Genomic DNA, 14,536 nt, shown 5'->3' with positions numbered 1-14,536 from the left:
ACTGAAGTACGGGGTAGTGCACGAAAAACCGGCCCCGATTACTCCAGTGTTCATTGTCGCAACCGATTGTCATCCACTGTGTCAAAGCTGCTGCGAGTATGTTTTGTAATGTCAGTACGAAATCCGTAGCGACATGGTTAAGACGTGTGAAGTAAAATCTCGGCGACACGTATCCTCTTCCAGAAAGAATCGCAGGAGTGGAGGCGTGCGTGTTTACCGGATGATGTAAGCACACGCGGTCATTTCTTGGAAACTATTCTGGCGTTTCCATACCAGCAAAAGAGCAGAATGCAGGATTTTATGAGGAAGTGGGGTACTACAGGGTAGGCTGCAACTGCAAGAAAGAGTGGAGTCCCATTCGTTCGTACACCTGTTGTGATTGCGAATGTTCGAGCACGAATAATCCCGAATCCAAAGAAGATGTGCCGTAAATTTTCAGAACAGGTGAACGTTTCGCAAGTGTTTGTCAACGTGTTTCACACCATATAGGGATGAAGACCTACTAAATGACGTGTGTCCAAGAACTGGAGGAGGAAGACAATGCAAAACTTGTAAACTACTGTACGTGGCCAACAAGTGAGAGTGGAATGTCTGAACCGCTGTTGTTTATCATCTGACAAGAACATGTGAACACCGTTAACACCAGATACTGGTCAACGAACAATCCCTGAAAGATTTATGAGGCACTTCCTAGCGGTGAAAAAATCATTTTGTGGTGTCAGCAAGTCGGATTATAGGTCCCATATTTTTGGAATAACGGTAAACGCTGCTGTCTACACGCGAAGTAGTAAGCAATCTGACCCACAGCTGACCCCCATTAACTTACGTATGCCGGTTTCAGCAGGATAGGGGGGGGGGGAGGGGGGAGGGAGAGAGAGAGAGAGAGAGAGAGAGATTGCGACCTCTCACACCTCACGGGAGCCAGTCTCACGAATCCACGGAAGATTCACAGGAGGAGGATTGTTAGCAAAGAATTGTGGTTACCGCGTTCGCCGGACATAACCACTTTTAACTTACCTGTTGTTTCTTTACTATGTAATTATTACCCGTAGATCTGTTGTTTTATCTGCCCGTGGCAGTCAGCAATCCGAACCTAACCGGCGAGCAGTCTGGTCTCGAAACCAGTTTTTCGTGTGCCACCATGTAGCAGAGTACACTGACAATATCCGAGAGGCGTTGAATAAATATTGCAACACTTTTTCTAAAACCAGGTTAGTTTTATTCGCTATTGCTATACGCAATACTGTTCCCCTCCCATTTGGCTACAAAACCTTTTTCTATACATAACCTCCGGTCAATGTGACGGCCTTACGCCACCTTTCTAGGAGGGCCTGTACACACGCATGGCACCACTCTACTGGTCGACGTCGGAGCCAACGTATTGCTGCATCAGTAACCTCCATATCATCCACGTACTGCTTCCCGCACAGTGCATCCTTCATTGGGCCCAACAGATGAAAGTCTGAAGGTGCGATATCCGGGCTGTATGCCTCCAACTGGTGGACGACTGGGTCAGCACTACCAAGAGATTATATATATATATATATATATATATATATATAATGACAGACGCCTTGCCCAACGACTCATTGTGCGTTTGTTCACTTCCAGGTCCCCGTAGATACTCTACAATCTTCTATTATTATCTGCCATTCTCGTGTGTTCTGCCAAATTAAATTCAATGACAACCCCCTGTTTGGGAAGCACCTCCGCTACAGACGCCGTTTTGAAGGGTAAGTACTGCGTTGCAGGCTATCGGAAGTTCATGAAATTATGGGGGCTGACGAGTGAATATTTCACCGTGTCTCGCAACAAATTCAATTTTCAACCGAAACTGGCAGAGGAGAAAAAAAAAATGTTACATTACTTATTCAAAGTCCCTCCCATGAAGGTTTTTGGAAAGACAGAAATTCGTATTACATCATGAAAACCTTTAATAGAACTTCGCAGTTGCAAGACAATGGATAAAGAGGCTGGCGGGACTGCCCGCAGGCACAGCCCTCCTGAGCCACGTGTTGGCAATACCGCCGACATGATTCCCCGGCGTAGAACTAATCACCGCGGCGGCGGCAGGAGGCTGGTGTTACGGGGACGTGGAGGTGACTGCACAAGGCTGCGGGCGCGGATATTGCCGGCGCCAAGACGCTCTGGGGAGCCGGCTCGCATCCTTCCTACGGGCCCCAGGCGAGCTACTCCACCTGCCAGCGCCGCGGTGCCCAAATTCGCAGCGTCCAGGATTTCCACCCGTCGCTGCCGTGTCCTTCGCGCAGATCATAGCACTGCCGTCGATCTGGTGGCGCAGCATACTCTCAGTTCTAAATTAAAGTGTGCTGCCTTTATCTAGCAACGACAGTACTACCCTGTAACTCAAGTATCACAGCCCCCAACGTTGCTGCTGTTCACCGTAAAACCTTTGAACAATATTTGAAGCAATAGCGGATCCTAAAAAAAAAAAAAAAAAAAAAAAAAAAAAAATATGCATTTAGGTTGCAATGTGTGCCTCCATAGAGAATGACCAACAGGACACATTGAAACCAAACGCCACTGACAGGAACTAGCTTGTAGCTAGTTTCATTGAGGACATCGCTGAAGTGCCCGTAGGTCATTTGCGACTCACTTCTTTTTTAAAGGGCGAAAACTCTCCACTTCTAAATTTGACAACTAGTACCCTTGTAAGTTTATTTGTCTAACATTGTACACAGGAGCGCAAAAACTTTTATCGATGTTGGTACAGTTCAATGTGGGCACCGATTGTAGCTCGACAGACATCGGAACGGTACTCCACGCCACATGTTCATGCAGACGACAGGCGTCACCGCCTCTACTGCTGCGCTGATCTGTTGTATCATATCTAGCTGATCTCTAACCCTTGTTCTATAAACAATATTCTGGCGGCTACACGGGTAGCGGAGGCTGTGTGGCGTGGACTGGGCGGTTTTTTAGGTTAGAAGGCCTCGGGAAAGTACAGGGTGGGCTGCAATCTCGAAGGGTGTATGGCAAATACAGGACGTACTTGGATCAAGGAACAGTCGGAATTGTAGTTGTAAATTGTTGTACTTGTGCTGGGGAAGTCCCTGAGCTTCAAGCACTAATAGAAAGCACAGAAGCTGAAATCGTTATAGGTACAGAAACTGGCTAAAGCCTGAAATAAGTTCTGCAGAAATTTTTACGAAGTCTCAGACGGTGTTCAGGAAAGATAGATTAGGCAGAACTGGTGGTGGAGTGTTTGTATCTGTCAGTAGTGGTTTATCTTGTAGTGAAGTCGAAGTAGATACTCCGTGCGAATTGGTATGGGTGGAGGTTATACTTAACAGCCGAACTAAGTTAATAATTGGCTGCTCCTACCGACCCCCAGACTCCGATGATATAGTTGCTGGACAGTTCTGAGAAAATTTGAGTCTCGTAACAAATATATACCCCACTCATACGGTTATAGTTGGTGGGGACTTCAACCTTCCCTCGATATGTTCGCAAAAATACTTGTTCAAAACCGGTGGTAGGCAGAAAACATCTTCCGAGATTGTCCTAAATGCTTTCTCCGAAAATTATTTCGAGCAGTTAGTCCACGAACCCACGCGGATTGTAAATGGTTGCGAAAACACACTTGACCTCTTAGCCACAAACAATCCAGAGCGAAGAGAGAGCATCATGCCTGATACAAGAATTAGTGATCACAAGGTCGTTGTAGCTAGGCTCAATACCGTTTCTTCCAAATCCACCAGAAACAAACGCAAAATAATTTTATTTAAAAAAGCGGATGAAGTGTCACTAGAAGACTTCCTAAGAGACAATCTCCATTCCTTCCGAACTGACTAAGCAAATGTAGACGAGATGTGGCTCAAATTCAAAGATATAGTAGCAGCTGCAATTGAGATATTCATACCTCAAATTGGTAACAGATGGAACTGATCCCCCATGGTACACAGAACAGGTCCAAACGCTGTTGCAGAGGCAACGGAAAAAGCATGCAAAGTTCAGAATAACGCGAAATCCCGAAGATTGGCTAAAATTTACAGACGCGCGAAATTTGGCACGGATTTCAATGCGAGATGCCTTTAATAGGTTCCACAACGAAACATTGTCTCGAAATTTGGTAGAAAATCCGAAGAAATTCTGGGCGTATGTAAAGTACAAAAGCGGCAAGACGCAGTCAATACCTTCGCTGCGCAGTGCCGATGGTACTGTTACCGACGCTTGTGCCGCTAAAGCGGAGTTATTGAACGCAGTTTTCCGAAATTCCTTCACCAGGGAAGACGAATGGAATATTCCAGAATTTGAAACACGAACAGCTGCCAGCATGAGTTTCTTAGAAGTAGATACCTTAGGGGTTGCGAAGCAACTCAAATCGCTTGATACGGGTAAGTCTTCAGGTCCAGATTGTATACCGATTAGGTTCCTTTCCGATTACGCTGATACAATAGCTCCCTACTTAGCACTCATACAGAACCGCTCGCTCACCGATAAACCTGTACCTGCAGATTGGAAAATTGCGCAGGTCTCACCAGTATTTAAGAAGGGTAGAAGGAGCAATCCATCGAACTACAGACCTATATCATTGACGTTGGTTTGCAGTAGGGTTTTGGAGCATGTACTGTATTCAAACATTATGAATTACCTCGAAGGGAACGAATTATTGATACGTAATCAGCATGGTTTCAGAAAACATCGTTCTTGTGCAACGCAGCTAGCTCTTTATTCGCACGAAGTAATGGCCGCTATCGACAGGGGATCTCAAGTTTATTCCTTATTTCTAGATTCCCGGAAAGCTTTTGACACCGTTCCTCACAAGCGACTTCTAATCAAGATGCGGGCCTATGGGGTATCGTCTCCGTTGTGCGACTAGATTCGTGATTTCCTGTCAGGAATGTCGCAGTTCGTAGTAATAGACGGCAAATCATCGAGTAAAACTGAAGTGATATCAGGTGTTCCCCAGGGAAGCGTCCTGAGACCTCTGCTGTTCCTGATCTATATAAATGACCTGGGTGACAATCTGAGCGGTTCTCTTAGGTTGTTCGCTGATGATGCTGTAATTTACCGTCTAGTAAGGTCATCCGAAGACCAGTATCAGTTGCAAAGCTATTTAGAAAAGATTGCTGTATGGTGTGGCAGGTGGCAGTTGACGCTAAATAACGATAAGTGTGAAGTGATCCACATGAGTTCCAAAGGAAATCCGTTGGAATTCGATTACTCGATAAATAGTACAATTCTCAAGGCTGTCAATTCAACTAACAAGGACACCTCCCCATCGCATCCCCCTCAGATTTAGTTATAAGCTGGCACAGTGGATAGGCCTTGAAAAACTGAACACAAATCAATCGAGGAAACAGGAAGAAGTTAATTGGAACTATGAAAATATCAGTAAAAATATACAAACTGAGTAGTCCATGCCAAGATAGGCAACATCAAGGAGAATGGGAGTCAAGGAGCGTCGTGGTCCCGTGGTTAGCGAGAGCAGCTACGGAACGAGAGGTCCTAGGTTCAAGTCTTGCCTTGAGTGAAAAGTTTAATTTTTTATTTTCAGTTTATGTGACAAACTTATGTCTTCATCACTTTTTTGGTAGCGATCGTCATATCCGCAAGAAAACCTAAATCGGGCAAGGTAGAAGAATCTTTTGACCCATTCGCTAAGTGTACAAGTTAGGTGGACCGACAACATATTCTTGTCATGTGACGCAGATGCCGTCACCAGCGTCGTATAGAATGTATCAGACGTGTTTTCCTGTGGAGGAACCGGTTGACCTATGACCTTGCGATCAAATGTTTTCGGTTCCCATTGGAGAGGCACGTTCTTTCGTCTACTAATCGCACGGTTTTGCGGTGCGGTCTCAAAACACTGACACTAAACTTATTACAGTGAACAGAGACGCAATAAACGAACGGACAGATCATAACTTTGCGAAAATAAAGGAAGAAAAATTTTCAGTTGAGGGATGACTTGAACCAAGGACCTCTCGTACCGTAGCTACTCACGCTAACCACGGGACCACAGCGCTCCTGAGCTCACATTCTCCTTGATGTGTATGTTGCGCATGGACTACTCAGTTGGTATATTTTATTAACTTTTTCATAGATCCACGCAACTACTTCGTGTTTTCTCGATTGATCTGTGTTCAGTTTTTCAAAGCCTATCTACTGTGCCAACTTTTAACTAAATCTGAGGGGGGTGCGATGGGGAGGTTCCCTTGTAATTACCTGGGTGTTAAAATTACGAAGAACTTCAGTTGGAAAGACCACATAGGTAATATTGTGGGGAAGGCGAGCCAAAGGTTGAGTTTCATTGGCAGGACACTTAGAAGATGCAACAAGTCCACTAAAGAGACAGCTTACACTACACTCGTTCGTCCTCTGTTAGAATATTGCTGCGCGGTGTGGGATCCTTACCAGGTGGGATTGACGGAGGACATCGAAAGGGTGCAAAAAAGGGCAGCTCGTTTTGTTTTAGCACGTAATAGGGGAGAGAGTGTGGCAGATATGATACGCAAGTCGGGATGGAAGTCATTAAAGCAAAGACGTTTTTCGTCGCAGCGAGATCTATTTACGAAATTTCAGTCACCAACTTTCTCTTCCTAATGCTAAAATACTTCGTTGAGCCAAACCTACATAGGTAGGAATGATCAAAATAAATTAAGAGAAAGCAGAGCTCGAACAGAAAGGTTTAGGTGTTCGTTTTTCCCGCGCGCTGTACGGGAGTGGAATGATAGAGGTAGTATGATTGTGGTTCGACGAACCCTCTCCCAAGCACTTAAATGTGAATTGCAGAGTAATCATGTAGATTTAGATGTAGATTAATTTGCCATAAAATGACAGTGCTGAAATTCACCTCTGAAGTTCAAGTATTTGACGACGTAAACTACAACAAGCCTATGTGAGGCGCGAGATAAAAAAAACATCGGAAAGAAATGCTTGTGACGTGGCTGTATAAACGAAGTGTGCGTTGTTCTCATTTGGGAGACTATGACAAGCGTTAAAACGACAATTTTAACGCTTCTCTATTTGTTTCAAATCTACTCTCGAAACTTCTTTGACTAGCGGAGTATTTGTATATTTAAATACGCACTATAAATAGCTTTTAGCAAAACGTTGTGAGGCAGGACGGGTCATTACTTACCTTCACACCATGACCGTCCCATTGCCTTTTATCTGCGCCTGAGGGAAGGAGGCCGTCAGTCCTCTCCACTACTAACTTTATGCAGTAGTTCCTCGCCTCGTACACGTACTCCGAATTACTTAAAGGTTGTGACAGATTCCAGACAATGCTCACCATCGCAACCGTGTTGGATTTTCGGTTCTACTGACATGCTGATTTATTTATGTTTACGATCAGCTGCAATCTTCGGTTTTCTACGCCTGCCTAGGCAAATGCGGGGCTAATCTCTTATCTCCGACGCAGAAAATACCATAACCAAACAAATTACAATAATACACAGAAAAAGTTTTGCGACTTACAGACGGTTAACGCTACTGACTTGCCTCCCTTATGCTAAATGATCAATACGGCTGCAGGCAGAGCATTCGATTACGTCTACATCTGTATGATTTAACTGCAATTCACACATTAGTACGTCGAATGCGGTTACTACAACTACTTTCACACTAAAACTACTTTCGAACAGTATGTGGGAAACATGAACACCTAAATCTTTCCTTGCGAGCTCTGATTAGTCGTATTTTATTGTGATGCTTTCTTATTGTGTAGTGGAGTGCCAACAAAACATTTTGGCATTCGGAGGATAAAGTTAGTGATTGAAGTTTTATGAGAAGATCTCACCGCAGCAATGGAAAACACCTTTGTGGTCATGATTGTCACCGTAGGTCGCTTATCACATCCGTAATACACATTCCCTTATTTAACGAAACGGTCTGCCCTTCATTGAACATTTCGATGTCATCTGTCAATCCCATCTGGTAAAGATCCCATATCGCATAGCAGTACTGCAGAAAACGAGAAATAGTAGTAGTGCAGACGGTGACTTTAGTATATTCGTTGCATCTTCTGAGTTTTCTGGCAATAAAACGCAGTGTCTGGCCCGCCCTCCCCCGCAACATTTTCTGTGCGATGGTTACAATAATTTAAGTAGTTGTTTATTGTAGTACCTTGGTATTTACGAAGGCTAATATCGGATATGTCGGGGAATGGAAACGACAGTGAAAAATCCGAGTGTGCACATGTAGGTTGCGGAGTGTCTCTAGTATGCCTGGTGATAGCGTCATGTCGCTCTTTTCAGTTACGAGCACACAGTGAGCACGTAAAGATGCCTTGAATAATAGTGTCTCCCACGAAATATGGGTGCCCACTGCGAGGTTTCGCCTGATTTCATGCAACCCCACATAACGTACTTGGCATGCATTTACTTCTTCGTGACATTTTTCGGCCGCACAGTGCACGGACAATGAGAACGCCCTTGCAGCGTTTTCCATGGGAAGGGTTTGATCGCCCACCACACAGCAGAGATTTGGTTCCCTCTGATTCTTATCCCTGCTCACGTGAACCGCTGGTTACGAAAAAAACATTTCGGCACAGACGAGGAACTACAGGCGGAAACGCACAGGCGGCTGCCTCCTAGCGAAGTATCTGGAACGTGTAGCAAATTGTTGCTAATAGAACATTTTTGATTTTTCACTGATCTCCATTTCGCGACCGATCCGACCTTACTTTCCAAATAGCCCTTGTAGTAGAATTGGAAACTTTTACGTTTGTGTAACCGAAATTAAACGAAAATTGTAGAGGTAATTCCGTAAACGACGCCCATTGGACGAGCTACTTCGAGTTGAAATCGAAGCCCCCTTGCCCCAGTGGACGCGAGACTTCAATTAGTCGGGGAGATGGTCCTATCCGTGTCAGCCACCCAGGCTGTCGGTCCCTTCTCCGAGGGAGGCTTTGTACCCACTTGAAAGGATGACCGCCGCGGCGGACACTGCTACTGCTGCATGGAGCCGTGGGCGCACTGCAATTGGCACAATTGAATGCTCGCGGCGCCAGACCGTCTGCCCGCGTGTGATGCGCAGTTTGACGATCTACCCTGTACCGCTGCAGGGCAGCAGCGCGGCCGATACGCGGCAACACGGCGCCCTGCGATTGGTCGTCTTCGGTGGCAGAGTGCTCTCCGGCCAGCGCGCGGACGAGCCCTTGAGCCGCCAGAGTGGCACAGGGTTGCTGACGCCCACGCACCCTGCTGTGCGCAGAGGCGGTATCCGGCTGTCACGAGAGTTTCTCTCTACAGGGTTGCTTCCGTGAACCGTATTACTTTAGTGCCAATTGGTGTCCTGTGTACCAGACTATGGCTATCATAGTTTGACTCAAATTGACTGTTGCAAAGCACAACTGTCTCGTGAATCAGTACTACGAATGTTACGCACCAGTTGTCAGACTGTGATATGCAGGGTTTCCGGGCTAGAAGTAGACAAATTCTTACAACAAAGGAACGCTACGTTTTATATTTGTGGGGGAATACGCAGTCGACAGAGACGCTCTCCAAGATAGGATCTTCACCATTTCATGAACAGCTCTGTGTCACATGGAGCATACGCGAAAGTCAGAAAGCGAACTATTAATTTCCATAAATGACTCCCGACGTCATTTTCCAGCAAGATAGTCTCTTTCCCTCACCCCACTCTCATGGGGTTGATTCCATATTTCTCCATGAGACGTTTCCTGCTGAGCGTTGGATCGAAAAGGACTTGCGAGGAGGGGGGGGGGGGGCGGCGGGGTCCGACTGACTGGCCTCCTTCGAGCTCCTTATCTGCTCCCTGGGTTTCAGTGCGTGGGCGTTGGTGTTTTTCGAAACATTCTGGAGAGAGTCTGTAACACTTTATTTGAAGATGTTACTCCATTACGACTTGTGACCTAAGAACGTTGTCACAATACGGCCTAACGTTTACTACCGAACAATGCCTGCTCGTAATTTACTGGGCGAATGCACACCTGTTCGTTACAGTTGTTAGTTCAAGCTGTCACCGTAGTTACTGCGCTCACGGAACTTATACGGAAGGAATAAAATTCTTCTATTAACTTTTTGGACGAAGGAATGAATGAAGACAGCTAATATGAACCTCGCAGTCTAAGGCCTTTGGCTTCAAGAACTTGCAGGTCATCGGCTGACACAATGGTAAGGCCAGAGTTTTATTTGTATAGGTGTAAAATGCTGGGCATTTTGAAGTTGAGGCAAATGCCCAAAATTCACTAATGCCCAGGCATTTTTGCATTTTAAAGACTGACAAGTAGCACTTACAAGAAAAAATAAGCTGATACGTTGTATTGGAAAAGGTGTTTTGCAACACTGCTTGGTCAGTGGTTGGGTAACGAAGCTGAAAAAGCTGCGTTACGGTGAAGCAGAGTTGTTAGGGCAAATAAACTGGACTCTAAATTTAAACTTTTTAGATCTTTAATAAGGTCAATTCCTAGGATAGTACATAAAAAAAAGAAAACTACACTCAAGCTTAAAAGTAATTTTTGAAATAAAGTATAGTTTATATTACGTAGACAGCCTGTATGTAGTATTTTTACGTATACTATACTACTGAAAAAACTTACGAAATTGTTCTCAACCACTGTACGTAAGTACTTTTTTCGAATTCTTAGGGCACTTCAAACACTTTTATATGTTTTTCCATTTTGTTGGAATGTAACTGTTTGTACTCCTTATTTACAAGATAATCCTTTCCCTTTTAAATTGAGAAGTTTCAAACAGGTCCTATTTTCTTAACCGTCTTGCACCTGTTCAGTAACATGTTATCTCTAGCACTGTAAATAACCCACAGAATTACACGAATTACCTGAAATTACCTGTCATTCAAAATTCCATCTACTACCTATTTGCAATAATAGCAATAGCACTAATATGTACTTAGAGTAACTGGAATTTGAGTTAAAAATTTATCTATAATGATTTTGGTTAGGAATTCATGTACCCATTCAGATTCTGCAATTCCAAGAATCGCGCATTCTCTAGGACTAGTATCGTAATATAATGATTCCAGTGTCTTGGGCATCGATTTTTTTGTTATTATATCTTCTTTATGTTATTGTTCTCATTTGATCTCCACAACAGTACAGTCATACGGAAGTAGATAAAAGAGCGGAACAGAAAATTACAGTCTATCTGAAAAAGAGAAATTTGTTAGTATCGAGTATGGATTTAAATGTCGGGAAGTCTTTTCTGAAGGTATTTGTTTCGAGTGTAGCCGTGTATGGAAGTGAAACATGGACGATGAACAATCTAGACAAGAAGAGAACAGACGCTTTCGAAACGTGGTGCTACAGAAGAATGCTGAAGATTAGATGGGTAGATAACGTAACTAATGAGCAAGTAATGAATAGAACTGTGGCGAAGAGGAATTTGTGGTACAGCTTCACTAGAAGGGATCTGTTCGTAGGACGCATTCTGAGGCATTAATCTGGAATTGCATGGAAGCGTGGATGGTAAAAATCGTAGAGGGAGATCAAGAGAAAAATTCACTAAGCAGACTGAGAAGGATGTAGGTTGCAGCAGTTACTCTGAGATGATGAGACTCGCACAGGATAGACTAGAATGGACAGCTGCTTTAAACCAGTCTCTGGACTGAAGACCACCACCACCACCACCACCACCACCACCACCACCACCACCACCACCACCACCAACAACAACAACAACAACAACAACGGTCTGTCTAAACTGTCCCTACGTTTTATCACTAAAAACAATTTAACATTTAAGAGTACATTTATTATCAAGGGAAACATGCCAGCTGTTTAATAAATTTAATAATAATTTTGTTATCAACAATCATTCTTCAATAATATTCTCTGAAGTATGTCATTACCGTTGACGAGAGACGAAAACACGTCGACCGACATTGCTCTGAGCCATTTCAGAATATTCAAATGGTTATAAACTACTTGCCAAAAGTCACTCCGGTATCCTAGTTACAGCACAGCTGTGAGAAGAGCTCTGTGACCTCCTAAGGCAGGTACTTTAAAATAGTCTATGTTCAGTGTTAACGCCAATGGCATAAAAGGGGCGGAAAAACGTTAATCTCATTACTTCATTTACACACTTCGTAAAATTTACTTTCGCAACACGGAACAAATCGTCCAGCCGTAGATACATATCGCTACCTGTGCGCTGCCAGGGCAGGTCGGCCAAATACACTAAAGCGCCAACGAAATAGGTGTAAGCATGCATATCCAAATACAGATATATGTGAACAAGTGGAATACGGAGCTGCGGTCGGCGACGCCTATATGAGACAACAAAGCGTCTGGCGCAGCTGTTAGATCGGTTAGTGCTGCTACAATGGCAGTTCATCAAGAGTTAAGTGCGTTTGAACGTAGTGTTATTGTCGGCGCACGAGCAATGAGACACAGCATCTGAAAGGCAGCGATGAAGTGGAGATTTTCCGTATGACCATTTCATTTCAGGAGTATACCGTATCAGGAATCTGGTAAAACATATCTCTGAAATCGCTGCACCCGGAAGAAGATCCTGCAAGAACGGGACCAACGACGACTGCAGAAAGTCGTTCAACGTAACAGAAGTGCAACCCTTCCATAAATTGCTGCAGATTTGAATGCTATTAGCGTGCGAACCATTTAACGGATCAACATCGATATGGGCTTCGGAGCCTATGGCCCACTAGGGTCTCCTTGGTGACTGCACGACACAAAGCTTTACGCCTCGCCTGGGCCTGTCTACACCGATAACAGACTGTTGACGACTGGACAACTTCGGGTGAGTCTCGTTTCAAATCGTATCGAGATGATCGACGTCTACGGGTATAGAGACATCCTGATGAATCCATGGAGTCGGTATGTCAGCAGGAAACTGTTCAAGCTGGTGAAGGCTCTGTAATGGTGTGTGTGTGTGGGGGGGGGGGGGGGGGTGTGCAGTTGGAATGATACGGGACCCCTGATCCGTATAGAAACGACAGACAGGTTACGCGTACGTAAGCATCCTGTCTGATCACTGGCGTCTTTTTATGTCCATTGTGCATTCCAACGGACTTTAGCATTTCCAGCAGGACAATGGGACACACCACACGTCCAGAATTGCTACAGAGTGGCTCCAGGAACACTCTTCTGAGTTTAAGCTTCCGCTGGCCACCCATCTCCCAAGACATGAACGTTATTGAGCATATCTGGGATGCCTAGCAACGTGCTGCTCAGAAAAGACCTCCACCCCCTCGTAATCTTATGGTTTTATAGACAGCCTTGCAGGATTCATGGTGCCAATTGCCTCCAGCACTACTTCAGACATTAGTCTAGTCCGTGCCACGTGGTGTTGCGACACTTCTGCGTGCTCGCGGGGGTCCTATATGATATTAGGTAAGTTTACCAATTTCTTTTGCTCCTCAGTGTATATTAATTTCTAAATTTGCGAACTGTCTTCCGGAGCATTAAGTACCGTGACGATTCTCGATAATGAAAAGAAATTTAAAGAAAAAATTACGAGCTTCCTTTAACTCATTTTACCTTCACGTCGCTTTCCTGAGGGTTGGTCTACGTGGACTGATTTTCAGCAGGAATCCAGCTAACAAAATGCGCCCTGACAAGCTGACCAAGGCCGCTGCCACAAACAAATCTGACACCGCTCGTAAGTCCACAAATCTAACCAGCAAACAAGAGGAAGGTAAGTGAAGCTAGACCGAAGGACACCGCCAACTACAGATAAAATAGCATTTACCAACTTTCTCCGTCGTAAGAGGGAACGACTGACTTTTCACAGATTTATTATGGGTTTATTTAGGCAGCGTGAAAGAGATGCTCAAATATACCTGTAGGAAACGCTACAACGACGACCTTATGCAGTGCGGAAAGCCTCACGAACTTCCAATTTCCCCGCTCCAAAACGGGTCAATGACACCAATTCCTTCAAAATACACCTTGCATAATGACCACAACGCTGACGTCAGAGAAATTCGGGCTAATCCGTAGGGGCACCAACGGTCTTTCTAGTAGGGAGATAAGGGGATGCAGGCAGTAGAACTTTCTGGAAATGTTACGAAGAGAAGTCACAAATTCCTGTACTTAAAAAATTAGCATCATTTGAAGTCATCTCCAAGTCTTGTGTTGCTGCAGCGCTTCAGACCACTCCACGATTTCTCCCCTTTTTCTTTGGCGATGGTCGTCTACAGCCTAGCCATTTGGGTGGAGTCCGAGGTGTACCTATAGTTCCGTCCGAACCTGGGTAGAAAATGTCATACTAAGCCACATATGGCTTTCAGGAAGGATGCGCACCCTTGAGTGAATTTGTGATTTCTCTCTTTCTTCTTGTATGAGATCAGTCCAGTTGTAATGAAACATTTTATACTTCCCTGCTTGTCATCGATTGTTTAAGCTTACGGAGGCATACATCGGCCAATTTTTCCAAAATTTCTGCATTAATTTAATGATGTGGCAGTCTGGTGCTGGATCCATTTACATGTAAGTACTCACGATCTTTTTATTTACTCTTTTACAATTCCTTAGTCACCGTCTTCGCGAAAGACTCATACTGATGAAAACAATGAAAAGGAATAGAAACACTGCAAATTATAGTTTCTTCGACATCTACATCTC

This window comes from Schistocerca nitens, chromosome 8, assembly GCF_023898315.1.
Source record: "Schistocerca nitens isolate TAMUIC-IGC-003100 chromosome 8, iqSchNite1.1, whole genome shotgun sequence".
NCBI lineage: Eukaryota > Metazoa > Arthropoda > Insecta > Orthoptera > Acrididae > Schistocerca > Schistocerca nitens.
The sequence above is the reverse complement of the archived record's forward strand: the minus strand, read 5'-3'. Positions refer to the sequence as shown.